Raw genomic sequence first — 26,921 nt, forward strand, 5'->3', positions numbered from 1 at the left:
CTCGCTGTCAACACGACAACAGCCCATGTCCTCACGGGGAGTGGCAGCCTGAGTTCGATCCCCTGCCACGACGAGCATGACGTCCAGCAGTGGATTTCGGGGCCAGGTGCACGTGTTTTGTGCGTGCACGTTTCAATCATTCAGACTTGGCAGAGTTGTTAGTTGCATTTCATTTATTTTACCGAAGGGAATGATGCACGGTAAAACAAACATCGTGACGCTGATGCTGCTGCTGATGCTGCTGATGCTGATATTGCTGATAGAACACCAAGGGAAATAGCCTCCTCGACAGAGACAGATCCGTGTGACAATTTTATTTGTCGATTCACTTCGAAAAGTCGATGAAGCCGAACGAGCAGGCTCAGCCAGTCGTGAGCCTGCCGCAGTGCTTGGATGGGCCACCACCACCACCACCCACAACCACCACGCATAACACGGTGTTATAGGAGGCTACTGCGGCGCTACGTAGAGGCGCGGTTCAGCAAATTTTTATTTTGCTGAACTGTGTCGTCTGTTGCCCACATTCGGCACTAGCGAGCGTGGTGGTTAAGTGTGGTACAAAAAACAACAACTTACGACCCTCATCCAGTCGGTAGATTCATGACCAAAGGGGGCTATAGAGTGCATGCACATGTACTTGGCGTGAGCCACGTGTCTCCGTGCGGGCAACCTTTGTGGGATTTCCACAAATAGGTATTTATTTTATCGACCCGAGTAGAATATGATGATTTTCACACCTGAAGACGGACGCTTGTTTTGCGACCGAAACGTCGTTTTTTTCTATCTACGTGACTTTACGGAAAGAACCGGAGAGTATGATGAAGATTGTTGTTGTTGTTGATGATGATGGCCGTGATTTAATAACCGATGGTTTGGGGCTGCAACATGAGCGTATAGCATAGCAATGTTTAGGTAATATCACAAAATATACATGTCGAAATGCATCCGTATGTTGTGAGTTGTGTGAGCCCTCTTAAAATGGAACAATGTACGAGCGGGTTAGCTGTGCGGGCCTCTTGTTCAGCGCACGCACGTGGAGAGAGACGCACGTGGAGAGAGACGCACGTGCTCAGATCGACTCCCAGAGCCACTCTCAAGTCGCACGCTTTACACACACAATCCCATATATGTTTGTGTATATATATACTCTCATGATTATGTTAAATTGCTGATGTGTCTTTGATATTTACACAAACGCACACTTAGGGGTGGAACTATGGAATTGTAGACGTTTGCTGGTGCGTTGGCATATGGTGCACAGATAACAAAAACTCGACATTTGTCAATAACACCATGGGCCTTCAACGGAAACAAAATATAAAGACGTTTTAGGCAATGGACCTAATTCACAGCACAGGGTCATTGCCCGACACGTCGCCCGTTATATTTTTTCCTTTTATTGCCACACTCGTCAATAACACTGCCCTACACTAGAAGCATATAATAGGCGACGTTTCGGGAAATGACCCTGTGCTATGAAGGGCAGTTGTCTGAAACGTCGCCGATTTTATATTCTTTTCATTTTAGGTCCATGCTGTCATTGCCGAGTGTGAGTTTTTGTTTATATTTATATATGATTACAGCAGTACCATGCTCGAGATACAATTAAATACTAGAATTTAGTTACATTACAGGGACTCCTCTACTTACGAACGAGTTAGGTTCCAGAGGTCTGTTTGTAAGTCGGTTTGGTCGTGAGTCCAACTTTACTCCTGTCTATTCCAAACATGTTGTACGGCTTGTACACTAAACACAGGGAATGGCTTTAACATTTGTATAATCTCCTGTAGATGTAGGTGCCACTGGTTCTTCACGTTCTGCAGATGCCACTGGTTCTTCATGTTCTGCAGATGTAGATGCCACTGGTTCTTCATGTTCTGTAGATATAGATGCCACTGGTTCTTCATGTTCTGTAGATGCCACTGGTTCTTCATGTTCTGTAGATGCCACTGGTTCTTCATGTTCTGTAGATGCCACTGGTTCTTCATGTTCTGTAGATGCCACTGGTTCTTCACGTTCTACAGATGTAGGTGCCACCACCGCCATCTATTGTGCGGTGGTTGAACTTGCGACTCTCGATCTGAACAGGTAACTGGACATACGGACAGGTTTGTTTGTATCTCTTGAAAATTCGTAAGTCGGGTGTTCGTAAGTAGAGGAGTCTCTGTATGGTGTATTGTAGCGCCTCATTAACACAATGCACGCGATTCGATTAAGTTGAAGATTAAAAATTTACGGCAATATTCAGAATGTAAGAAGCACCATTTCCCCCTGCATTTTAAAGCTTAAGTTGCGAGTGCGTCTTACAAGTCGGTAGTGTGTGTGTGTGTGATTTGTTTACTGTAACTTCAAATGGACATCGGGCTTGAGTTATGGGGTGCGTCTTACTTTCCGGAGCGTCGTACAATTCGGTAGGACATGGCAATTGATGCATGGTTCCACCCCATAACATACATACATAAACGCAAACATACACACGCATTCACCACCCCTCTCCCCAACCAACCTAATTTTAAATGATCGAACACGTCATTCATGTATAATACATTAGGTCTATATATTATTCATCTGTAATCATTACATCTCGCGTACCGCAATGCTAACCGCAGTGTGAAGTGGCAGTGCAATCTCCACCGGGTGGGGATGTCGGTCTTGGGGTGCATTTTTTATGGGCTTGAATTTGGGGGGCCCGCGTGACCCCCACGGTTCGTGGTGGGGGGGGGTAGTGAGTTGTGTTTGCCAAGTCCAGGATTACACCACCAGACAGATGGAGGGACGCGTGGGGTTGGAGCACAATGCTTAGGATAGAGACCTCGTATTCATCTTCATCTAGCAGTGGGTAGATCATGATGGTAAAACATGGGGAGAGGTTCATGCTCGGAATTGCACTCACGCAGGAAGACGAACACGTGGATTAGAGAATATACGCGGGTTAGAGATATACATTTTTACCGTGAAGAAAAGTGGAGGACGTCTCCTGCAGAGATGGAGCGATGTAATCGGCTCGTGTGCGCGTTCGCTATATGGATCGTTTACATTGTTTACATCGCATTGGCCGTGAGAGATGGCGACGGCTTTGAGGAGGGAGGCCTTCAGCTAGCAGTGGGTAGAGCACGTCTGACGATGGTGGGCATACGGGGTTGGCAGCAGTGTCACGAGCGTGGGGGTGCCTTGCCCCCCACCCACCACCACTGCTGGCCAAAACCACGAGTTGGGGCCCCCCGAGATCTGTTTTCAACAACAGTGTCAAAGAACAAGAAACTTATTTAAAACGCGGTTCAAATACTTTTTTTTATGAAAACTTAATGAGGGGAGGAACGTTTGGCTGCCGCAAATTGCGCACCGCACGCTTGCCTCTATGTTGTTGTTGTTGTCATCGCGTATCCAGTGAAGAGGAGCAGAGCCCTGCTTCCGGAGCGAATTGGGGGAAGGTACTAGGAAAGAGCCGCGATGTATAATAATAATGACGACGACACCCTCGGTGCGACCGTGCAAGACAAATCAAATATTGGGGGGCCCCAACTGACCGATTGCCGCACCCCCCTGAGCTGATAACGTCGTTGCTACGCCACGGGGGGTGTGGGTCTATGGTTAAGTGGCGAGCTGTATTCAAACCTGTCCTGGCTGCCCCCCCTCCCTTCCCGAACTCGCATTGACCAGCGTGGTGAAGTATGGCCAAACAGTGCCCCATGACCAATTGCGTGGATCAATGACGCGACGTCATAATGGGCCATGGAATATGTGAATGATTTTTGTGGTTGATGCATCCTCGTGGTTTGTACACGAGGTTCGCATATGGATATTTGGCGAAATGTCGTGCTCGGATTGTAAATGCTGTGGGTTTACTCTCCAACACAGCGGTGTGCTGGAATCGTGACGAATTGGCCATATTCTGTTTCCGTGATAACCCTTACTAAGTGGCGGGTGGTGGCGGGTTTAACGGCACACACATATTTACGCAATCTAACCCAAAACAACCTCATACATATTTCGACTTTAATTGGTTACACTACATTTATTTAATAATCATGGCTTTATGGCTTATCAGTTTCTCAGCCTCAATGCTTGTTGTCCGTCCGTGTGTTTGTAAGTGGGGAGCGGTGGCGCAGTGGTTTGGCGCACGGCGCTAGGAACCCGTCGAGTTCAATTCTCGCTCACGACCAATAACAGTGGCAATTATCTGCACCGGGTCCTGCGCCTCCCCTAGGTCTACTCAGCCTTACAATGAGTACCTGGTGCGGTGTGTAAAACGACAACACTGGCGGGGCAGAGCTGTCTGGACGGTGGTGCTGGCCACCCACCCCCCACCCCTCTCTCTTCTCGTGTGCTGTGCCGGCCTTCCTAGGTGCTGCCCGCTCACAGCGCATGGCCTCCCAAGCGTGTGTGCTGAAGGCTATGGGGGGGGGGATGTGCTGAAGGCTGATCCACGTGTAATTCCCGTCGAGGATTCTGTTTCAAGGAGAGGTATAACCTCTCGATATGAATAAAACAGAACACTTCCCCTGTCCCATCTCCATCGCTCTCAACCCAATTTGCTGCTGTGGCACTGAAAGGCAAACCTCTAACAACACCATGATGATCATGATGCTGTAGTCGTGTTCGTGTGTGTGCCGTGACACGAGCATAGTGAAGACATGATACTGTACTACTTGCAGTGTAACGATACCATACATGCAAATAATATAACTGTAATTCGTGAAGACATTACAGCACTTGCAATGATAGTGTACTTTAAGAAATCCCTACTTGGTGAATACCTGATGCTGAACTTACAAGGTAAGACTGTACTTAAACTGAAGAGATGAAGCGATACTGTCGTGAAACAATCAGACTATGATCGGTGAAGAAATTATACTGTAACGTAATCAGTCACGAAAGCTTTAAATCTAAACGGTTCAGATGATTATATTGTACTTGCAGGGAAGAGATTAGACGAATAGGTGAGGAAACTGCTGCGCTCACGGTGAAGCGGAGGGGGCATCATCCGCCACGTTGCAGCCTGTGAGCAAAGTGTGTCTGGGCGGGCGAGCGAGTGGCGATGTTGTGTCTCACGGTGGTTGTCGAGTGTCTGGTAGCTCTGGCTGGGGTTGGCTCCGTCTTTGTGTGTCTGTGTGGGAGCTGTGAGAGGCAGCCGGGCTGCTGATCCATCAGGAGGCCTCTTAACGACCCAAGGTCGGGATTTCGGAGTTGATGAGCACGAGACCCCCCCTGGGGTCAGGCGCGAGGGGCTGCAGCCCCCCTTAGGGGGCCGCAGTTCCCAGAGTTCATCAGCAGTGTCAAGGACGTGGAATTGTAACCGCGCTGCACACGTCCCCGTGGGCTTCAGCGAGGAGCTTTTTGCCGATAACGGCGGCGAATTGTTTAAAATGGGACGAGGATCGGGAAGCCAGTCCAGAATTTTCCTGCTGCTTGTCAACCGCTGCTGGGAAATGTTTGTCTGGAAGGCCAATTAGTGCGATGGACTTGTGAGTTACTTTAATTTGTTGTTGGTGAAACACACCCTTGTATTAACACCCACACACCAACGTGACAAGAGGGTCATGCATTGTATACCACACAATGCTGCTGCATGTGACACTTTGCACGCATCGTATCGGTGTGTCTGGCAGCTCTTTTCAGCCCCTCGTGGGGACGAATACATTTTTTATAATTATATATTAATTATTTAAATGTGGTGACGTTAACTCTCGCTCCCTCGGCAAGCGACTCTTGAGATTCCCGCTAATGTTCTACAAAATGGATCTCGTAAACTGGCCTTGGCAATTTTTTGTTTCATCATTAACCTTTTTTTCTTCCTTCCTTGAACACATTACGCAGCACTCAGGGGCTCGTGAAGCACTTCATCGTGAGGGGTGCGATGTGAATTAAATCTTAACTGTGGTGGTGGGTGGAATTGTTGTTGTCGTTGTTGTTCTGATGTTGATCATTCAGAGGTGGTGATGTGAATGTGGTGGCGGCGGTAGGGGGGGGGGGCAGGAGTTGCAGTGGGGGTCGGGTTCTTGTGGCAAAAGTGCGCTGCCCATTCCTACGGGACGGATTGTCTTTCCCGAAAGTGACCACGAAACAGCCGTGATGAGACACGTAACCTTAACCCCCCCCCCCCCCCCACACGCTGTCTCCTACAAAACAAAATCACGAGCCTCTTCCTCGGCTGGGTTACATTGGCAGCGCCGTACAGCTGGTTCGACGTCGGGCACGAGGAGCTGCCGTTAGAAATTAAAAACACCGAGATGGCCGCTATAAGTCAAACGCCGAAGACGGACGTACACGTACATTTAATTTAAACACCTACCTGTAAAAGTATTGTCGTTCATGCACTTGCTTTTTCTGAGTCGACTTTTAAGGCGTTTCCAAAGTTACATTTGGCAAAAAAGATATACTGTGCGCGCAAAAGTTGGGGCGGACTTTTGTGAGCGAGGATTCTTGCGGGGGGGGAGGGGGGCACAGCGTCGGGCGTCGTTCCTCTTCCGTGAGCCATCCCCTCGCACTCTCTCAGAGGGTCAATTCTCGGAATTCCACTCTCACCGTGAGCTCACCGCGGCTTGCTCACTCCCTCCCAAGGGAGGGGGGGACGGAGCGCTCCCCCTCACTCTGTCCACCACAGTGACCGTTCCCGTCACTCTCCTCTCTCTCAGGTGGTTGCGGCTCAGAAATCCTCGCTCTCTCCTCTTGACTTTCTAAACCTCTCTCTCTTGCAGAATGCTGATAATCTGCCATGCGCTGCCCACCGCTTTGAACGTTTCCACAACCCTCTCAACCACAAGGAGGCCGTTTCACCGGGTGATTGAATCTCACGACGCTCGCTCACAGGAGTCCCCAGTCCCGTGATCCGCACTCACAGAAGGTTGCGAATGTTCCACTGTTGGCCCGAGCACACGTGCATGACGAGCTCCAGGCCGCTGGGCGTGGACTCCACCTCGAGACAGCGCCGGGTCTTGCGGTTTACCACGGGTCCGTTCTGTAGGGGCAGATGTTGTTACAGTGTTTTCAATGTCAGAATTGATGTCACCTGGAAGGACGTGATCTGAAAACGAGCCAGGCTCGGGGTAGTTGTGTAGTTTGTCACGTGGGTGTTGGAGTGGATGTGTGAATGCCGACATGGCACGCAAGGGGGTGGGTGGCCAAAACCACACTTCACCGTCTACTAATTTCAGAATCAGAATATTTATGCTGGAGGAATCCGATGAGATATGGAAGTCTTTTTCACAGATGTCCAGTAGAGGCTGAGTCGACCTAGGAGATGTCCAAGATTGTTTAAAAAAAATCATCGCTGGTGTTAGCCATGAACGGGAATCGAATTCGGGTCGTTGGGTTCGAAGCGCAGCGCGCTGACCACGACACCAGCGCTCCCCACATACATTAGGAAGACAAAGACGCGCGCACACACACACACGCACCTGCGTGAACTCCCAGTTGTCGCGCGTGTCGGGCCCGGGCCCCCGGCAGGGCAGCAGGCGCGGGCGGCGCGTGGACCCGTCGTCCTGCAGGCAGCGCGTGTCGGGCACCTGCGTGGTGGAGCCCGTCGCCCCCACCTGGAGACGCCCATCCGCCGTGAAGCGCACCAGCTGCGGGCGCAGGTCAAAGGCAACGCACGCACGCACGCACGCACGCGTGGTCGGCGTGGGGCCCCCGGTGCAGGGGATAAAAAGGGGCCTCCTTTCCAATTGCCCCCTCCCCCATTTCTTCAGAGCCCTGGGGGTCTGGGCCACTTCGGTCACACCTCTAAAAGGCACGGTGCGGTGCACCTCCTGCACACACGCGCTAGCGATGCCGCTGTGTAAGTCTGTAGCTATCCAAGTCGACGTGTTGTCTCGGATCTCCGTCTAAGTCCTGTGGTACGCTGCCGGTTATTGAATTCATTGTCAAAGCATGAATTGCGTCCATTTTGCTTCCCCGCCACTGTTGGTGAAGTGACATGATTTAGCGTTGAAAATCGCGATGCGGTAAAAGTGTTTAAACGGTGTGCGGTTGGTATGGGCGAGTTGGTGGTGATGTTTACTGTGGTGGTGGTGGTAGTGGGTGAATAGTGCATGATGATGTTTGCAGTAATGGTGATGGAAGGTTGGTTTTATTTGTTGGCGATGTTCACATTAACGGTGGTGACGGTGGCTGGCTGGACGGGGCCAGTGACTGAATTGGCTGAGGCCCAACTCCACACTCGGCTCCAGCGCTTTCCCCCAACTCCAATCCTCCTCCCCCCACCCCCCTCTCGCCCACCCCCCTCCCATCCCCTCCTCGCCACCGCGCACTTCTTAATCTGCTGAGGTCGAGACGCCGTTTTGTGCCACGGAGAGAAAAATCCGGCTGAGCCACTCTCACTCGGCGGCGCATTCGCGGATTAATCGGCACAAAGAGACAACCCCCACCGAGAACCCCGAGACTCCACGCACGCGACCCGAACATTGCGTGCCGCAACGGTTGTTTGTTGCTGTTGTTGTTAAAATGTATCGTCGGTCACGATCTATTCGCTGTTGGATGAATGCCTTGTCGAGCCATCGCCTTCTCTGCAAACGAACCGCCTGCCCGCGATCTGATGTAATGCCGTGTGGCGGGACATCCTCTCGGCATTGTGTCCTTAAAACTCAACCGTACATTTTTTTTTTTTTGCCAGGTAAGGCCCCAAATGATAGCTCAACGAAGTGGCTTATCACGTGGACATTTATAGCAGCCAAATCCTCTAAACGCACGTTGATTCTAAATGTGGAGGGAAAAAACCGGAGGAGCCAGGAGTCAGGGTCGGGATCGAACCCACGACCTCCTGCATACCAGGCGAGGCGGTTAACATCTCGTCTCCGTGGCGCCCCTTCCGTAGCTTCGCCCATCGTTCCTCCAGGCGGCGTGTCCTGCCCCGAGCCCACCGAATGTGCTTACCGGTCACGGGACGTCGTCTCTAACCTGCGGTGTCGTCCTTCTCTCTGGCCCGCGGGTCTCTCCCCATGCCTCTCGCGGAAATTTCGAGCGTTCCACCCCTCCACGCTTGGCTGCCCGCTCGTGATCTTTTATTCCGTTTACTTTGTCGAAGTCCACGGTTCATATTTTGGTGACATTATTATTTATAATAAATAAATACAATTGTGTTAGATGAAGTAAATATTAATGTGTCGTTAACCCACCCGACGCGGCCAATTAGTAAGGGCTATAACGTAAATAAAACGTGAAATTAGTTACTACTTGAGCACACCGGTGTGTCGAAGAATAGACGCACAACGTGTACAATTAGAGTACGACGTTTTTACAACCAGCTTCATCAGGCGATTTTGCCATAATTGTGAAGAAGTCTTCCTGTTTCCTGGTCTTAAACAGAGTACGGTAACGTCATCACTGTGGGCCTACCAGGTGCAATTTCCTTGTTTACGTGACAAACCTCACTAATTGGCCGTGTCGGGTGGTGGTGGGTTAGCGACACATTTACGCGGTCTAACCCAAAAAACCCTTCAATACGACGAATGATATTGGTCCCGAAAGCCTACGGTGTGAAATTTACATCATTATTCCTTAAATCGTGGGTGTTGTGTGTTTTATATAACCAGAGGCCTCGATGCTGTTTGGCCCCTGTGCCTCTGGGTGTGAATGGTCTGCGCCGTTAGTCGCGGTCGCACGTCTGCCAAGATTCCAATCCGACCCTGGCGTAGTGCTGGGTGATGGTGATGGTTGGTGACAGTGGCGGTGGTTTATGGGTGGCGGTGGTTGTTGGTGGTGGTGGTGGTTGGTGGTGGTGGTGATATTGACAATGCCCTTCCCCAAACCCTGTTTAGGGAATCCTAATCCTATTTCGGAGTACACCCGCCCCCAAATCCCTAACTCCGAATCGCGTCGTCCCCGTCTCTGCTCCATCACAAGGAGCGGGCCGGGCTGCAGGCTCAGCGGAGCGCGCAGCCTGGCTCCGAGCCTGGCTCCGAGCCTGGCTCCGAGCCTGGCTCCGAGCCTGGCTCCGAGCCTGGCTCCGAGCCTGGCTCCGAGCCTGGCTCCGAGCCTGGCTCCGAGCCTGGCTCCGAGCCTGGCTCCGAGCCTGGCTCCGAGCCTGGCTCCGAGCCTGGCTCCGAGCCTGGCTCCGAGCCAGGGAGTACGGCGCCCGCGGCCTCGCGACGACGAGCGCCGTCGCCCGGGCGCTCGTCAGCCCCCAGGGGGGCACGGGGAGGCGGGGGCGGCTCTCGCTTCGTCGCGGTCGTGGTGGGGGTGGTGGTGGTTGTCAGTGACGTCCGTCATTGGCATGGACCGTGATTTAAGGAATTAAATGACCCCCACCCTCAGCAGCTGGGCCAATCCGGCCCGCGGCCACCGGTGCAGTTGCAATGCCTGCACGTACGTACGTTGAACTTCTTTCACACCGTACGTAGCCAGACGTGCTCATCGGAGGTCCAATGATGGCACGCCCGACAGCTACACCAGTAGGCAAAGGAGAACGCACATTTGCGAGTTTTGCTATTTTTTCTCTCTCCCCGCAATAGGCTTGACAATTGTGAGAATGTGTCGAGACTTGGGATCGCTGGGAGTACTTGGAAGGAGGAAGAGGAGGAAGGGAGAGTAGGAGGAGGCGAAATCTCTGGTTCCTAATGAAATCGGCGCTCTGTTGTTGCGCAGGCCCCATTAGCGGGGGTAATGGGACGCGATTGTCGGGACGTGCGTTCTAGGTTCTGTGAATGTATCATCGCTCTAATTGCCTAAAGTCAATTTGCGCTTGACGAGTGGCAATTGCCTTAATCACGGAGGCGACGGCGGTGACGTCACGAGCGGGTGGCAATGTCGGAGCGCTCAACGCTACAGAGCCAGATGGGGCTCGCTCACTCTCACACTCTCACACTTGCTGTCTCACGTTCCACATGCACCACTCTCTGACAATAGCTCAAAGACAAAGATCCCCCGTATAGGCGTAATAGACTGTTGCGGCAACCGCTTGTTGCGAGCACCTATGAAGGCTGGGATGAAACACGATGGGGTGGGTGGCCAGCACCACGCCCGGCCGCCTTTGTCTCCCTAGCGGAACACATCGCACCAGGTACTCATTTGAGGCCGAGTCGACCTAGGGGAGGCCCAAGACTGGTTCAGACATTCAGCACTGGTGTTGGTCGCTACTACACTACCACTCCATATAATGGCTGGCATGCTCGCGTTCGCTCTCACACACACACCACTCTGTATGCACCACTCTGTCACTCACACCACACTCTCACTCGCACACACTCGCTCTCATTCACGCTCTGCAAGCACTCTCTTATTTATGTATGTTGAACTTATTTCGCACTGCATGCAGCCGACATTCTCATCGTTCTTGCTCTTGAGGTCGCACACGCACTCGTTCACCGCTGAACGCACGCACACCACGCTCTCGCCGCGACCTCTGCTCGCGGGACGCGGCCAGGCTGCGCTTCGCTCATGCGGAGGGAGCTTCGTCTGCGTGGGCCGAGGGCTGCGCCGTTGCTTGCTTCTGCCCCCCCCCCCCCCCCCCGGCATTGTCGTGAACATTGTTAGCGACATTGCTACCGCTCCACATCTGTGCCACTCGGGCGCCTCTGCCACAGCTGTCGGGATGCACTGCGCATGCCCGTGGTCCGCTCGCTGTGCGGTCTCCGTTTGGGATGTGCGGCCTCTGTGCCACGGGTTCCCCCGTGCCAAGCGGCTGGGCCTGTGGGACACGGCGTCGAGCTCGGGGCCTCTGGTGTGTCTAGGCCGGGCGCGAGGCACGCGAGGCCCACAGGCCGGGTACAGCCCTCGACCTCATTCTACGCGGGCACGGGGTGGGGGGGGCGTGAGGCTTAACCACTTCGACGCGGCCCGCAAACGATGTTTTATCTGTTCTCCCAAGCATCTGAGCTGCACTCAATGGATTCCAGAGGGGGCCATCTTTCGCGAGGCAACGACACCCTCGTGATCGGCCACCTCTTGTCACTGCAAGGGCCTCTCGTGTCCATGTAATGGTTGCCCGCCGAAGGTGGTCGAAAGTCCGATCCGACCTCGGAGTCAGGTGAAGAAGTTCCTCAGCCCTGACTGGCTAACGTCTCGGTCGCTCTGGTGGACAATGCAGCCACGGTATCCCTGGCACCGTCGCTGGCCCGTGTCACCCGTCAACGTGTCGGGCTAACTCACCTGCCCAGTGACGCTGGCCGTGCCAATGGATGGCCGCGTTGAACGGGACGCGTGGCAGGTGCGGTAACGGGACTGTCACTGGGCAGCGGCAGGAGCCAGACTCTCGCGCTCGGCAGCGCTGAGTTGGTACAGCTGGAGAACCTCGCTTCGGATCCAGGTTACAAGCCACCTGCGCTCAAACCGGGTGTTTCAAGTGTAGCGGTCGCCGCTCACTCTGAGGAAGGGCCTTGGCATATTGCGATTGGTTTTGCAGTTGATTAGGCTCAATTCCACCTCCTGGGAATTGCACGAGCGTGCATAAGATTGGTCGTTATCGGTTATAGCTGAGGGCAATGAAGAAATATCCATTAAAACCAATCGTTGTACTGTACTCTGCTCGCACGTCTCTGCTTCCCCGGCTTTTCCAGCTCGCGCTGACCAATATTGCGATCAATTGACCCCCACGACCCACACGGTGTGGAGAAGCTCCTAATCCAGCAGTGCATTGACAAAAGCATTGGACGTGTGTGTACATACATATGTGTATGTGCATGGGGAGCGGTAGTGTAGCGCTTAGTGCAATGCGCTACGAACCCGGCGACCCGGGTTCGATTCCCGCTCACGGCCAACACCGGTGACGATTATCTGAACCGGTCCTGGGCCTCCCCTAGGTCGACTCGGCCTCAAATTAGTACCTGGTGTGATTTGAAAACATCGGCACTGGGGAGATAAAGGCAGGCTGGCGTGGTGCTGGCCACCCACACCCTTGCGTGCTGTTCCGGCCTTCATAGGTGCTCGCTAACACCACTTGCCCCGAGCGTCTGTGAAGGCTACATGGTGGATCTTTGTCTTTGTATGGGGAGGCACGGTTGGCTACGTACGGTAGCAAAATAATCAACGTACATACATACAGAAATGGAATGGCAATGGGCTGTAGAATATTGTTATTATTATTATCGCGCGTGTGCGTGCGCGCGTGCGTGAATTTCTCGCCAATGTCGCTGCTCGCATGGCTGGGACATCAACGCGGTCGGCAATTCGCGCGGAATGCGGCGGCATGCCCGCCTCGGTTCTTGCGCTTCAACTTGGGCCGCCAGGCTAATTTGTGCACGCCAGTTATGGATAATTGCCAATTAAAACTTACTTTGGCGTAGAGTTTCCCATTAATTGAATGCGGCCTTAAGAGGCAATATCACCTGACCCATTTCTCAAATGTGCGCCCAATTTAGATATGCAAATTGGCACAAATGTGGGCGCATTACGTCTACGCTCGGTACACATTGAGTACCACGGAGTGCATTGCATGCTACGGTATACGCGCCGGACTGCGCGTATCCGTCGTTATCGGCTGGTGGTGTGGTCGCGACTCACTGACGAGTCCCTATTTGGCAAAGCGTGCCGGTCTCACGCGCTGCCTAATGCATCCTTAGAGGAGTAACACAACGATAGAACGTGGATGTGGCAGCAGCTCAAGGTGCCGTACAGAAACTGCGCTTGCGATTATAGAGAGAGAGGCAGTCGGTCACTCGGCAGAGGAGAAGAGGCCACTCCGGAGCCTGGGTTGGACCATGGGACAGGGAGTCGACAGCACGGGTGGCTGGGGGAAGGGAGTTCCCGACCGTGGGGGCGGCAGAGGAGGTTGAGCGACGCCCACTGAGAGAAGGTTGACCGGGGGCCTCGACAGATTTGCCTTGGCTGTTGGAGGTGGGTCGGGTGAGATGAGAGGGGAGAGGCAGGAGAGTGCGTGGAGGGGAGTAGAGTGAGATGAGAGGGAGGAAAGTGCGTGGAGGGGAGTGGAGTGATACGAGAGGGGAGAGTTAGGAGGGTGAGATGAGATTGGGAGTCATTAAATGTTGGACCGTCATGGGGGGGGGGGGTCGCATGGAGTGGAGTTGAGAAATTCTGCTCGAAGCAGTGGCGTTGGAAATCATGTTCGTGCCCCCGACTCCCCCTCCCCCCCATATATTTTGCAACCGCCGGCTGTGCTGCCTACCACTCACACCGCCACCACCTTGCCCGCGTCCTGCTTGACGATGGGCGGCGGGGATGCGCGAGCCCTCGTGACCCAAGATTGAGACTTTGTGCGGTGATTTCGTGGTACGGTGATGTCGTGGTGCAGTGTACCCTGGCGCGGTGTACCCTGGCGTGGTTGCGGTGTGTCGTGTTGGTGTGGCGTGGCGTGCGCCACGGTGTGGCTTGCCCAGGTGCGCCATTGCGTGGCATCTGTGAGGCGTGGCGAGGCGTGTCGTGGTGCGGTGTCACAGCGAGGCCGAGCGTGGCGACTCGTCGCCTGCCGTGGTTGCCCCACCTGCGGCGTCCACCCGTGGCACGGGTACACGATGGCCGTGTTGTTCTCCGGGGGTCCCTGGTCCAGGCAGAAGTTGTTCGCTTTGCTGTTCCTCATCTGCACACGGGACGGCAACCCCTTTTTAAAACCAAAAAAAAATCTGAATTCCAGACCGAAATTGTTTGACATACTATACCAAAGTACGGTTCGCTACGTACGGTGCGAAAGAAGTTCTACATACATACGTACAAAGTTTAACAAGCCACGCCGTGACTGCACTAAATCTATTTATGCTCGTTTGAGAATTACTTTGTCGACTTGTAGCGGGGCGCCGCTGCGTAGGGATCCGCGGACGACTCGGAGGTGCCAGGAAGAACCACGGACGAGCATGGAAGGCAGCAGCAGCAGCAGCCAGGCAATGATAAAGGGGCTCCAAACCCCCCTCTGCCCCAATCTCTGCAGTCCTCTACATATTAAGATGTTTTGAGCCGTTTAAGGTTGAGTCGCGTTAACCAGGAAAACACGAGTCTCAAGACTTTTACTTCGGGAGGGATCCTGCCAAGTTTTTTTTATACCTCAGTCGCGGCTCAATTAGTCAATCAATGAAGTTGTGATTTTACTTTGGCAATGAAATGGAATGAATTCCCTGCTGGTATTTGGCGAGGAAATTGCTCCGTCTGATCTCCCGTGTTTTGATCGTGCCTGGTCCTGCGTGGGATATCGAGCCGGCCCCATGTCGGGGGTTGTCGCGCGTCGGAGCGAAGCGTCCTGTGAATGATGATGGACGCGGTCATTGACGTGGGAGTTTTGAACGATCGCGGCAGTGAAGAGTTTTAAAACGAATCCACTGCTGGTATGAAGGCCTCATCCAAGCTGCTGCCATCTCCCCTAATCCTGCAACGTAACAATCGACCTTAGCCACTGCACATTAAGTTATTTGTTAAATGTTAGTTGGTGGATCACACAAACATTGTGTGACCCCCACAATCTTCCTGTGCATACCCTGGCTTGCCGAGAGAAGACTGTGCGGCAAAGTGCGGACTAATCTCCATCTGTTTCCATCTGTATGGGATACAGTGTTGGACCTTCGCACATGTAGATTTTTCTCCGGGTACTCCGGTTTCCTCCCACTGGTAAAAATACTTGTTAATTGGCTGAAAACACCTTCATATATAGAGGACTTCAGAGCTGGGGGGGGGAGGGGAGTTGATGCCGGCACACTGAGTGGCTGCTGCCTTCCCCGCTTCGAGAGCGCGCGAATCCTGTGCGGCGCGCTACAAGTCTCAATTGTTATTCTCGCTCCATCTCCGCGATGGGCGTCCTCTCGGACTCGTCCCATTCCTTGACCGCCACTCCCTTCGTCGTTCTTGACGTTCGGCCATGATGCTCATGCCACTTCCAATCCAGAAATCGAGCGGCTCTCCTCTTGAGGGCCACGCACGCATCAGCTGCGGCGTGTCCCGGGCTGCCATGCCCCCACAGGTTTGAGAAGGTTTGTTAATCAGAAAATAGTTTAAATTGACTTTGAGCAGTTCCCACCCGTGGCGCTCGTGTGACACTCCCACTGCAATCCAATTAATTTTAACCGGCCCTCTACGTCACTTGGGACCCGCGTGCACACATACACACACACACAAAGACCTCTATCTTCATTTGTACCGCGAAATAATCATTACTCTGCTGATGAGACACTGAAAGTTGCAACGGGTCCGGTGTTTGCTTTTATTAAAGCAATGCTGTTGAAATACAAATAACTCCCAGAAGGCCGTGTGGCCGATTAGATGTGTAATTTGAGTTTCGTTTTACGTGGAGAGACAAGTGTGGGCAGGTGGTAGTAGGCGCGACGTCGTCTTTGTTATTTTGCATCTCAATTTGATTCGGCGCTCTCTGCGTCGCGTGGGACGCGTGTCGCCATCATCCGGCGCGTGCGGCGAGTAAAGCGGCTTGACTTGTATTTGCGCCGCGACTGGCGACGCCGACGAGGGCGATAGCGCAATTGGGATAACTCTTTTAAAAAATGTTAACACTTATATGGGACTATCGTTTTTAATGGAAAAATCACGAATACACTGTAACATGATAACAAATGTAATGTTAATAAGCTTCAAAAAGTCAGAGTCTCCACTTGTTCGCCATCATTGTCAACGGACGCCCGAAATCTTCTCCAGGTGGTCTCCAGAGCCCGGAAGCACAACACTTTTTGTGGTATTGTTGCAATTTCTCTGAAGTGTCAACATTTATTTTTGAAGCGCACCCCAGTATTATAAAATGTAGACCATCGAAGGCGAGGTATGGGTGGGCGGTGGTGGGCACGCACCTCGCCGTAGGCGAGCGTGTTGTTGTAGCGCCGCATCTCGGGGTACACGTTGTCCAGGTACCACTCGAAACTCTTGCATTGGAGCCGCTCACGCAGGGCCACTCGCTCCGTGATGTCGCCGATGTCAATGCCGGGGTTCTGATGTGGGGGGGGGGGGGGGTAGCGGAGGAGGGGAAGGCACAGGGAGGGGGAGGCAAGTGAGAAGGGTGGGACAGAGGGTTGGAGAGAGCCAGGGGGAGAGGGTGGGAGGGTGGGAGAGGGTGAGAGAGGCGAGGATGTTTCGAGAGAGATGGGGTGGGAGAGCGGCTGGGGAAATCGAGAGGAGAAGAGGGTGGCAGTGAGCAGGCTAATTGATAGGTGGAGGAGAGGGAGGCAGAGAGGGTCGCAGGGAGGTCGGGGAGGGCAAGAATCCGGGAAAGAGATGGGCGGGTGGCACGGTGGAAGGTAGGAAGAGAGCCAGAGAGGGAGGCACGGAGTGAGCCAGATGAGAGCGCGGTGCAGGAAGGGGTTAAGAGACGGAGAGAGCGAAAGGCGCAGGAGAGGGATGCATGTGGGGGGCATGTGGGGGGCATGCGCACAGCGGGACGGGCCGTGCAGGACGAGGAGTTCAGTGACGTCATGGCGGTGCCGCGCCTCCCACTCGCGCACCGCTGCTGCCGCCGCTGGTGTTTGTTGTTGTTGTTTATTTTATCCTCATCGTTGCGGGAAGACGCTCGCAGCCAAACGCGACTGCGGCAACAACAACAAAATCCCTCAACGGGGACCACGTGGCGGAGCGTGATGGAGGCACGTGCCGAGGGTGGGGGGCGCACGTGACGTGCTCACCGTGGGGGGGGGGGGGTCTATGCAAATGAGGGGAAGGGCGTGGTGGAGGGGGTATTGGGGGCCGGTGAGACGACACGAAGAGACGCTGACCCCGTGACGGACACAGAGACCACGATGTAAGCCCCCGACGTTCCTCTCATGCACTCCCACAAACCGATGTGAAGCGGAGCATGCAATGTTGGACTGCAGTTACGATCGTGACTTGAAAATTACTCGATGTAGCCCAGGCCACCCTTGCGAAGAGCTATAATTTATCGTGATATATTTGTGTTGCTCATTACTCATTTATCCAGGAACGCCACAGTGAGTCGTGTGACTGTTGTGCAGGAGGATGCTGCCACATTAATTATGAGTGCGGGGTGAAACCGGAGCGCTTGGAGAAGGCCCCACGCCTCGAGCGGGGGAAGGGAGTTTGACGACATCAGTGCGGTGATCCGCCAACCCACGTCGCTGCTGCTGCTGCCGCTGCCTCTCCAGTGCTGGGTTAGAGTCGACCACGTGCAGCAGCAGCACCAGCAGCATCGCTACCACCACCGCCGCCACGGCCCGTGAAGAGCCAACGGAGATAATTGACGTTGCCCCTCCCCTGCGGGTCTCTGTTTGAGCGACTCACGCTCATGGGGATGTTCCAGGCCATGTACACGTGGCTCTTGAACTCGTCCATCCACACCTCGGCGGCTCGGAGCGCGTTGCGCTTCATGTAGAACTCGAGGTCGCGCACGTACGGCTTGCTGCGCCTCTCGATGTGCGCCACGCGAGAGCACGGCAGCACCTCCATGCTGCCTCCGCACTGCCACACCTGCGCCACGCACACGCCCAGGGGGAGGACCACGCAGCGACATCGTCATCATCATCGTCTTCTTGAAGTCTCGAGTTAATAAGATTTCCAAGATGCGCTCTCAGTCTTCACCCCCCCCCGCCTCGCCTCTGGCTTCAACACAAAGTAATCGTTTGGCGTCGTTGGGTGGAATATTAATTGTCGACATTGATAGAGCAGACGGTCCGCTTCACGTGTCTGTTTCTCCGTATAATTGAGTAAAGTGTCTCTTGCACAAACCCATCGGGGCCCCCGCGGCCTTTTGGGGGGGGCGGGGGTGGGGTGCATAATTTGAACAGCGTTGATTCTGGACACGTGAAACTCTGGACCGATTTCCAAAGTTTGCACGAATGCTGCTGAAATGACCCCAAGACAGCCACAGAGACCACAAGGCCATGGGGCCAGATGCGTTCTCTAAGGAAATACAGGGTGCTTCAAAACATGTTTAAGACTTACATGGGACTGTCGATTGTAATGAATGATACACTGTAGAATGATAACAAATGTAAGTTGCTAGCTTCAACAAGTTAAAGAGTCTCCACTTGTTCGCCATCATTGTCAACACACGCCTGGAATCTTCTCCAGAGCCCTGAGGCAGCATATTTCTCGTGGTATTGTTGCAAATTCTCAGAAGTGTTCAAACATTGCTTTGAAGCGCCCTGCATTTGTCCTGCCTTAAGAGGCCTTCCCCTTGCCGGCCACCTCTGAGGCCGCCTCTCCAATGCCGGTCTCGGTAAAGCCGCCGCCCTCCGTCCTGCTCGGCCCCCACGTGTCCCGCACATCGCAATCAGGAATCGAACTCGGGTGGCAGAGGGTCCACGCCACGGTTTGCTTTGACCGCTGCGCCGCCGCTCCCCACGCCATCATCATTATCGGCTACGGTAATCTGCGCAAGTGTAAAATGTTGTTCGCCTTTGAGTCAATACTGGGGCAGTCCCCGCGATTTCGTGAGTACGTTTAACTCTCGTTAAAGACTCGGGCAAATCAGTGGTGTCATGAGGAAAGCGGGCTTTACAAGGTCGCCGCGTTTCCGACCCAATGAGGGCTGTAATTGGGTAATTGGGATGGGAAATCATTCTCCCACCCCGTTTCACGAGAGCGAAATCCCACCGCGTTGGTGGTGGTTGCGGCGGCGGCGTTGTCGGACGCATGACTTTGTCCCTCTTGGGATCGTGGTGGGGTCGCGGTGGGGTCGCGGTGGGGTCGTGGTGATGGTGCTGTCAGTTTTGCCCACACGCGCGCGCGTGTGGGTGGAGCGGTGGCGCGGCGGTTAACGCACTATGCTGCGACCCCGGGCCGACCCCGAGTTCGATTCCCGCTCACGGCCTTAAATTGGCGACGATTATCTGAACGGGTCCTGGGTGCGCCGGTGTTAAACGTCGCCGCAAGGGAGACAAAGGCGGCCGGGCATGGTGCTGGCCGTCTACCCACTCGTGTGCGGCTCCGGTCTGCATCGGTGCTACTCGCTCACAGCACTTGCCCCAACAGTGTTAGAGGCTGTAAGGAAAATAACCGAGCCGCGTTGTCTGTCACTCTCGATGCCACTTCGCCTCATCACCCCCCACGTCTCGTCGGGGGTGGTGGTTGTTGGACGCCTGCGTTTGTGCCGCCACCCGCAGGGAGAAACGTCAACATTTGTGCGGCGAGGGTCCACAGGGTGAACTCGCGCCACTCGGGTTTGCGATGTTGGTGATGCTGCGGCTGCTGCTGATGCTGCTGCTGCTGGCGTTGGCAGTGGTGCACAAGCACAGACGACAACAACAACAGCAACAAACTCTCAACGTGTTCGTCAGTAGTAACACTGTGAGTGTGTGTGTGGCCTTAAGGTGCACCTAACCTGGCACAAGCGCCGTGGTGACGTCACCGCCACTTAGTGGCGAATGGCGGTGGTTGTTATAATCGGCTACGTTTCGGGCAATGGCCCTTAAGTCACGTGGTAGTTGCGTACGCGCACACTGATCCTTCTTCGTAAGAGCGACATGGCCATGAAGAAGGGTGATTGCCTGAAACGCCGCCTGTGTTATATTTGTGTGGGCAGTGCTAATTGACGAGTGTGAGTTTTTCGTATTCTGTGATAAAGTGCCGATGACGACGACGATTACTACGCACGCAGAATCTGCGTGTGCGGCCGTGGTCTCGGGGTCTCGCTGGAAGCTCATTTCCACCTCCGCCGCACGAGGAGGATTTTGAGAAATTCAACAAAAAAGATCCAACAAATGTGCGATCAATATTTGGGAGATAATTAATTCTGGTTGGGCCAGAGAATCTGCGTGCGTGTGGACGGGGTGGGGGCCGGGGCTAGTTGGGGAGAGGGAGGGGGGGTACAGGGGAAGGAGGGGGGTGGTGGAGGAGAGGGGGGAGGCGATCGGTAGGGAAGGAGGGGGGTGGTGGAGGATGGAGGAAAGGTAGGGGGGTGCCGGAGGGTAGGAGATTGGAGCAGGATGGAGTATGGGTGGTTGGAGGGCTAGGGGAGGGGATGACGGGGGGAGGGGCAATGGAGAGAAGGGGGGCTAAGGGGTGGCGGGCTATGGGGGGAAGGGGGGGCAATGGGGGGAAGGGGGGGCTATGGGGGGGAGGGGGGCGCTGTCTCTCCCTCCGCAGTAAATCGGTCGGCCCGCTTGTAATTGAGCGCAGCGCGTCCGCACGGCTCCGCGACTCCTCCTCCGGGGCGCGCGGCTCCGCTCCGCCGTTAACCACGGCGCTCCCGGCCAACGTCGCTCCAGTCGAACATCGATTTGAGAATCGATTGTTGTGAGCGCAGTATTTATGATGATTGTCCGTGTTGTTTTCTGCTGTTGCTGCGCACGCGCGATCACGGGGAGTTTCACGTGAGGATCGCGCGAACGGGTTTGGTTTGGTTTGGATCGCCAAGAGATTTGTGGAAGTCCCTCCCGGCGCTGGACCGTGACGTGGCCAGGAGGCGGGCAGTACAGCAAGTGGGTTCTGGAACCCGAGCGTTCCCCGCTATTGGTGTGTGAGGTTTCTCCCGGTTCTCCGGCTGCTTCCCACGTGCAGCACATTGCGGGGCCCTTCTGAGAAGTCGTGGGCAGAGCAGCACTCGCAGCATGCGATCTGCACAGAAGCACGTCAAGGTGTAGCCCTGCACGTCTGTGTTTGCGCATATGTGGGGAGCTGTGGCGCAGCGGTTAGCGCACTGCGCTACGAACCCGGCGACCAGAGCTTGTCCCGAGTCGATTCCCCAGCTCCACGGCCAACACCAGTGACGATTCGTCTGAATCGGTCCTGGGCCTCCCTTAGGTCGACTTCCTTTAAGTGTGTCGCCTTCTCGGTCCCCCCCCCCCCCCCCCTGGCCCTCCACTTCCTCGCCTGGCGCCTGCGCCTCTTCGGCCCCGTGGGCTCTGGCGCAGTTGCGTTGCCTCCACCAAATACAAAGCTCCCCACTCACTCACCTACCTACCCACTCACTCACCCACCTACCCACTCACTCACTCACCCACCTACCCAACCACTCACTTACCCACTCACTCACCCACCTACCCACTCACTCCACCACCTACCCAACCACTCACTTACCCACTCACTCACCCACCTACCCACTCACTCCACCACCTACCCACTCACTCACCCACCTACCCACTCACTCACCCACCTACCCAACTACTCACCTACTCACTCACTCACCCACCTATCCACTCACTCACCCACCTACCCACTCACTCAACCACCTACCCACTCACTCACTCACCCACCTACCCAACCACTCACCCACCTACCCACTCACTCACCCACCTACCCACTCACTCACCCACCTACCCACTCACTCACCACCTACCCACGCACTCACTCGCCCACCTACTCACTCACTCACCTACCCACTCACTCACTCACCCACCTACCCACTCACTCACCCACCTACCCACTCACTCACTCACCCACCTACCCAACCACTCACCCACCTACCCACTCACTCACCCACCTACCCACTCACTCACCCACCTACCCACTCACTCACCACCTACCCACGCACTCACTCGCCCACCTACTCACTCACCCACCTACCCACTCACTCACTCTACCATTTAACTCAAACCTCGCTCCCGCCGCGGTAATGGAGGCCCTCATCCAGCAGTGGATTATCTAAAGGGCTCAATAAAGTACTTGTAGATGGGGCAAGTGCTGTTAGCGAGCACCTATGAAGGCCGGCACGACACACGAGGGGTTGGGTGGCCAGCACCACAACCCAGCCGCCTTTGTCTCCCCAGTGGCGATGTCTGCACACCACAACGGTCGACCACCTGCACCACCACACTCGATGGCCGCACACCGAGCACAACCGACGTGGTACCCGTGCGGTCGGGGCACGTGCTCAGGCTCGTCTTGGATGGGGGAGGGCAGCAGAGCCGCTGTGTGCGGTGGGGAGCATCGTGACAGTGATTTGCCGTGAATGAACAGAGTGAACTTTGGGGGGTGGGGGGGAGCAAAGGGGACCTGTGGTAGTGCTGGGCCCAACGCGGCAGGGCCCAAGCCGAGGGCCGGCGCTGCACTCACCATGAATCCCAGCTCCACGTTCTCATCCGCCGTAGACGTCCATGCCCGGGTCGAAGAGCCCAATCTCTCCAAAGTACCTCGCGGTGAACGAACGAACGAGCAGCCGATCATCGCGGGGGTCCTGGGCGGAAGGGGGGGGGGGACGTGGGGACACGGGGGCGCAAATGGGGAGAACTCTAGTTTGACTTGATGTGCTCATGAATGTTGAGGACGGTCACGGATGTCCTTGTGGACATTCTTTGAAAAAAGATCTTCATAGCTCATCGGATTCCTCCGGCATTAAGAAAAAAAGATTGCGAGCGAGCGTAAATGTTCCTGCGGGCAATCTCAAACGTTGAGGATGCGAGACAAAGCTTGAACACATCTGACATTAGATCCGGGAGCCTTCCGACATGCTTCTGTATTTCGGGACACAACTCGTTCAACTTGATTTGCCCTTTCATCATGGGACCTCCCTTGCCAGCATCAAAATATAAGAATAGGTTTTACCCTTTCTGGTAATGGATATTTGCGTTAAGATGTTAAAACATCAAAATTAAACCTTTAACAAGGAAAAGGCATTCTCTGGTAGCGTTTGCATTGTCTTTGACAATGGCAAAGACAATGCAACCACTACCAGGGCATGTTCACCACACGTAGATGTGGTTAATGCAGTGACGTGATTCCTTGCAAAAGGTTTTCAGTTTGGTGTTTTAACATCTTAACACAACGGTTTTATTACGGCCACAAAGGGTACAACTACGTATTATTTTATTTTGACCCGCCGTGATTGCAACGCGGGGGCGTTTCGTGGCCATATAATCTGGAGGACTGCACAACGGCGCTGAATCCAGATGTTGAATCTAACGGCGACGGCCTCCGCGATTCGGTCTTGCACTTGGAGGTTTTTGGTCTAAGATTTGCAGATGGTCGGCATCGTCAGCAGTTCCCCGTGGATCGCCGGCAGCTGGCGAAGAGGGGCGAAGAGACCTCACGGGGGTCGAGGTGGGATCTGTCCCGGCAGCTTCTCACGTGGCCACGTGTCTGCTGGTCGTTTGGACGTTTTGAGCCTGTGCCCCGAATGTTGTGTTTATAGGAAACAAAACAAAAACTAAATGTCAGAAAGGTCGCACGCGAGACTTGGGGTCGTGCTTTGCCGGAGGGTAGAGATGGTCGTGTGTGGTGAAACAGCCCAGGGTCTGTTCCGTCACGATGCCACAAACGGCAATGGCGCGCTACCCCCCCCCCCCTCCCCTAGTGAATGAGTGTTGCCAATCGAGCAAAGCTCTGACGGAATTTTGACTACTCTGAGCCGCCTCATCAGCAAGAGTGCGGCTGGGTTTCAGTGCGGGAACATTTCAGCTGAACGATTCACGTGATTCAATCGCTTACAATCATTCACCCCCCCCATCCCACCACCGCCGCCCCCCCTGGGAGCTTTACAGGAGACTCCATCATTCATTCTCACCACCCCCTCGAGTCGTTCAATCAAACATCCACCCCTACCCAGCAATAGATTTAATCATTCATCCCTCCACTCCCCAAAGGGGGTTAAATCATTCAGTTTCACCCTGCGACCCCCCCCCCCCACCCCCCCAAAGGGGTTCATTCTGTACGTGACCCTCATGGGGGGAGGGGGGGGGCAGCAGCGCGCGTCACGTGACTGTCGTTGGGAGGTGGATGCGATGCGAGGAGACGCGCGGACTCCCAAGGGGCCCCTCGCACTCGGCGCTCCTCGCGCTTCGATTCACACGCAAGGGCACGCTGACTTAGCGCTAGCGGCGGCGGCGGCAGCAGCGGCGGCGGCATCGTCAATGGCGTCATCGTCACTACAACTGAGACAGCATCGGCATCGTCATTGAGCATCATCGCTCTCATCGCTGTCATCGCTCTCATCGCTCTCATCGCTGTCGCCGTGATCATCGCCGCCAAACTGCCGCATCGGCAAAATCGGCATCATCGCTAAGGCTACCGACCACGTCATCGGCATCATCGTTAGCGCCGTGTGCCATTCATTGGTGATGGTGATGATGATTATGGTGGTGATATGGTGGTGATGATAATTGTGATAATGATGATGATGGTGGTTATGGTGGTGGTGGTGATGATGATGACGATAATGGTGATGAGGATGATGGTGATGATGATGGTGGTGGTGATGATGGTGCTTCTGGTGGTGATAAGTGGTGATGATGATGAAGATGATGGTGATTATGATGATGATGGTGGTGGTGGTGATTATGATGATGATGGTGGTGGTGGTAATAATGGTGGTAATGATGGTGGTGATGATGGTGATTATGATGGTGGTGATGATGGTGGTGGTGGTGGTGATGATGGTGCTTCTGGTGGTGATAGTGGTGGTGATGATGAAGATGGTGATAGTGGTGGTGATGATGATTATGGTGGTGATAGTGGTGGTGGTGATGAAGATGGTTATGGTGGTGGTGATGATGGTGGTGATGATGATGATGATGGTGGTGGTGATGATGGTGGTGATGATGATGATGATGGTGGTGGTGATGATGATGATGATGGTGGTGGTGGTGATGATGGTGCTGCTGGTGGTGATCATGGTGGTATGATGGTGGCTATAGTGGTGGTGGTGATGATGAAGATGGTTATAGTGGTGGTGGTAATGGTGGTGATGATGGTGATTATGATGGTAGTGATGATGATGGTGGTGTGATGATGGTGGTGATGATGGTGGTGATGATGGTGATGATGATGATGGTGGTGACGCTGACGAGGAGTGGGGGGGGACACCTGATGGGCGCCGTCTTGTTGCCGCGCTGGACCCAGGCGCGCGGCGGGGCGATGTACATGCACCAGAGCTCCCAGTTGTAGCCGTGGGCCGAGTCGTGGTAGCGCTGCACCTCGAACGAGCCGTGACGGATGTTGTCGATGGCGGGGAGCACCACGCGGGAGCGGTCCTCGCGGATCCGCGCCAGCGCCGGCTCGGCCCTGCCCACGACGGGACCGCGACATCATCATCGTCATCGTCGTCTTCATCAACATCATCAACATTATCATCAACATCATCATCAACATTATCATCAACATCATCATCAACATTATCATCAACGTCATCATCAACATCAACATCATCAACATCATCATCAACTTCATCAACATTATCATCAACATTATCATCATCAACATCATCAACATTATCATCATCGTCATCATCAACAACATCATCATCAACAACTTCATCGTGATCATCAACATCCTCGTCATCATCTAAATCGGCATCGTTTTCAACTTCATCGTCATCATCAACAACATCATCACCAAATTCATCATCATCATCGTCACTACCGACTTCGTCATCCCTACTGATATCATGATCGTCACCACCAACACCACCACCAACAACATCAACCACCGTGACCATCAACAGTGGCTATTGGCGGCTGCTGCCGCTGCCTGCGACCGTGTCCCTGACGGTGCCACCGCGTGACCCCCCCCCCCCGCGTGCCCCCCCCCCCCCCGCGTGCCCCCCCCCCGCGTGCCCCCCCCCCCCGCGTGCCCCCCCCCCCCCGCGTGCCCCCCCCCCCCCGCGTGTCTCACCACCCCTCCTCGAACTCCACGTGCGCATCGAAGAACGCCACCACGGGCGCCGTGGCCTCGCGCCACCCGGCAATGCGCGCGCGGATGAGGCCCTCCCTCTTGGAGTTGCGCACGAAGCGAACGAGGGGCCCAGCGACCCCCTCAGACGCCCCTCCAGGGGAGCCTTCAGGTCGGCTGGAGGGGCGGAGAAGGGAGGGCACAGCGCCTCCTCGTCACCATCGGCATCAACGTCGTCACGATCAGCACCAACATCGTCACGATCAGCACCACATCGTCACGATCAGCATCAACATCGTCACGATCAGCACCAACATCGTCATGATGAGCATCAACATCGTCATGATGAGCATCAACATCGTCATGATGAGCATCAACATCGTCATGATCAGCACCAACATCGTCATGATGAGCACCAACATCGTCATGATCAGCACCAACATCGTCATGATCAGCACCAACATCGTCATGATGAGCATCAACATCGTCACGATCAGCACCAACATCGTCATGATGAGCATCAACATCGTCATGATGAGCATCACATCGTCATG

The 26,921-nt window shown here is 54.5% G+C and overlaps 1 pseudogene; it reads right to left on the reverse strand.

Annotated features, from left to right (window-relative positions):
- Window positions 1–242: 242 nt before the first annotated feature.
- Window positions 243–26,921, reverse strand: part of LOC133348246 (polypeptide N-acetylgalactosaminyltransferase 9-like) — a 30,318-nt pseudogene continuing 3,639 nt past the window's right edge.

Source organism: Lethenteron reissneri, chromosome 27 (genome assembly GCF_015708825.2).
Source record: "Lethenteron reissneri isolate LAM-NWPU_2019-01 chromosome 27, ASM1570882v1, whole genome shotgun sequence".
In the NCBI taxonomy this organism is placed as follows: Eukaryota; Metazoa; Chordata; class Hyperoartia; order Petromyzontiformes; family Petromyzontidae; genus Lethenteron; species Lethenteron reissneri.